The sequence below is a fragment of the Pinus tabuliformis genome, chromosome 7, assembly GCF_031772625.1.
Source record: "Pinus tabuliformis cultivar Carrire ecotype Pingquan chromosome 7, CPIR1, whole genome shotgun sequence".
Classification (NCBI taxonomy): domain Eukaryota; kingdom Viridiplantae; phylum Streptophyta; class Pinopsida; order Pinales; family Pinaceae; genus Pinus; species Pinus tabuliformis.
Window position 1 is genome coordinate 1,355,338,081 of NC_142293.1, and position 2,726 is coordinate 1,355,340,806.

The 2,726-nt window shown below is 37.1% G+C and overlaps 1 pseudogene; it reads left to right on the top strand.

Annotated features, from left to right (window-relative positions):
* The first annotated feature begins 1,125 nt into the window (after positions 1–1,125).
* On the top strand, positions 1,126–2,504 carry LOC149252585 (cullin-3A pseudogene; annotated as a pseudogene).
* The last annotated feature ends 222 nt before the right edge of the window (positions 2,505–2,726 follow it).

A 2,726-nucleotide genomic window follows, 5' to 3' on the forward strand; every position in this document is an offset into this window, starting at 1 on the left:
ACACCCGCACTCCACCTCGCCGCGCCTGTCTGTCAGCTCGTCGGGTGACCGCACCCGCACGCCAGCTCGCCACGCCTGTCCGTCAGCTCGTCGGGTGACCGCACCCGCACTCCAGCTCGCCGCGCTTGTCTGTCAGCTCGTCGGGTGACCGCAACCGCACTCCAGCTCGTCGCGCCTGTCCGTCAGCTCGCCGGGTGACCGCACCCGCACGCCAGCTCGCCGTGTCTATCCGTCGCACGTCGACTCGTCGGGCCGCCCACCCATCGTGCAAGGGCGCCCGCCCATGGTTGTGCGCGCCTACCCGGGTCATGCCCACTGCTCAACCACCATGTGAAGAGGTGTGCGCCCGTCGTGCACCTGCCCAGGTTACGAGGGCCTTACACACCAGGTCCCATGAACCTATGTACTCTCCACTTTAGTTGGATTGTCTTTCAACTCCACTTTATTTTTGCATTTACATTTTTTCAAATAAAAAACATTAGGGCATCAGATTCAAACATGTCAAAGAATATGTCCATGTACTGTATGATGTGGTGAGAACATTAAATTTGAAAAATAGTTGAAAATATGAAATATGTCCCAAGAATGTGATTCACTATGTATTGGATATATTGTCATACAAATTATTTAATGCCATGGCTTAAAACTTAAAAATTTCAAAGCAAATTTTATAGAAAATTGATTAAGGATTTGTTTTAGATTGTACTTTATTGGTAAACTTTTTTTTTACTTTCAATGAATTGAATGATTATCATACCTTAGTTTTCTTTGTAAATTTCTTGGTTTATTTAGGCAATTGAATTGACCACTACAAGCCCACCATACTTGCCCCTAGACATAGATGGACTTTATCTATATATATATATATATATATATATATATATATATATATATATATATATATATAATCAATTGAATCATTGTGGATAATGTTAAATTGAGTTTCTAAATAGTTTAGTGACATGTTATGTCAATTAAAACTAACATATAGCTAAATAAGCTATTTTAATTTTGCAGAAATAACAATGAAATTGGTTTTCTTTGTAATTTTGTAAGAAGAATTACAAAAGAACTTACCGTATTCATTTATTTATTTATTCACATTTTACCTTTTGTTGCAGGAATTAATACAATATGGTGCTTCCCAAATATGGGGAGAAACTTTATTCATGTCTAGTGACAACCATGAATGTGCATTTAAAGGAAATAGCAACAATGATTGAAGTGTGCTCGGGGAGGAGGGGGGCGGTGGGGGGTTTGTTCCTTGAGGAGTTAAATAGGCAATGGATGGACCATAACAAAGCACTATAGATGATTCAAGACATCTTGATGTGTATGGATAGAACACTTGTCACCAATTCCAACAAGACTACAACCAATGAACTTGGATTGAATATGTGGAGAGATCACATTGTCAAATTTCCAGATGTTTTGGGTAGACTGCTAAATACCCTTCTTGACCTTGTACACATCGAGCGAATGGGTGAAATCGTTGATCAAGTTTTAATGCATAATTTCATTAAAATGTTGATGGATCTAGGTCCTTCTGTTTACCATGATGATTTTGAAAAGTCCTTTTTGGATGTTATAAACAATTTTTATAGAATAGAGTCCCAATAGTTTATTTAATATTGTGATTGTGGTGATTATATGAAGAAATCATAAAGAAGGCTAAACGAAGAGATGGATAGAGTTTCAAATTACTTAGATCCAAAGAGTGAGATAAATATTACCTTTGTTGTTGAGAGGGAGATGATCGAAAATCACATGACGTAGCTAGTCCACATGGAGAACTCTGGATTGATGAGTATGCTTGTGAGTAACAAGTATGAATACTTGGGGGGCATGCATAGCTTGTTTCGTCATGTTCCCAGTGGGTTTCCAAACATCCGAGATGTTATGACTTCTCATTTACGTGACACAGGGAAGCAATTGGTAACTGATCCAGAGAAGTTGAAAGATCCAGTGGACTTTGTGCAACACCTTCTAGATATGAAGGATAAGTATGAAAAAATTATTAGCATGGAATTTAGCAATGATAAAACTTTTAAGAATGATTTGAATTCATCATTTGAATTATTCATTAATTTGAATACAAGGTCATCATAATATATTTCTTTGTTTTTTGATGATAAACTTTAGAAGGGTCTAAAAGGAGTCAGTGAATAGGATGTAGAAGTAGTTCCTGACAAGGTAATGATGTTATTTCGCTACCTTCATGAAAAGGATGTCTTTGAGAAGTACTATAAACATAATTTGTCCAAGCATCTCTTGTTAGGGAAAATTGTTTCAGATGATGTTGAGAGGAGCCTAACTGTGTAATTGCAGAAAAATGTGGTTATCAATTCACTTCGAAGTTGGAAGGTATGTTTACAAATATGACTATTTCGAGGGACATTATGCATGGCTTTAATGCATTGTTGGTTGGCTCGAATGAAGTAAATGAAGGGCCTACTTTGGCCATGCAAGTTCTCACAATAGGTTTATCGCCAAGAGTCTTATAATGTAAAATATAAAAGTCATTATAATTTACCCATAATAATATAAAATATAAAACTCATTATAATGTAACATTATAAAATGGAAAGTTGTTTGAATTCATACATCCTAATCCTTTGTAAATTCATATAATCTCTACCTACTACACCTACTCGTCCCCCCTTCCTTAAAGAGCGTATGAATAGTTACATGACCCTGTTAAAAAAACAAGTTAACAAAAAATATTG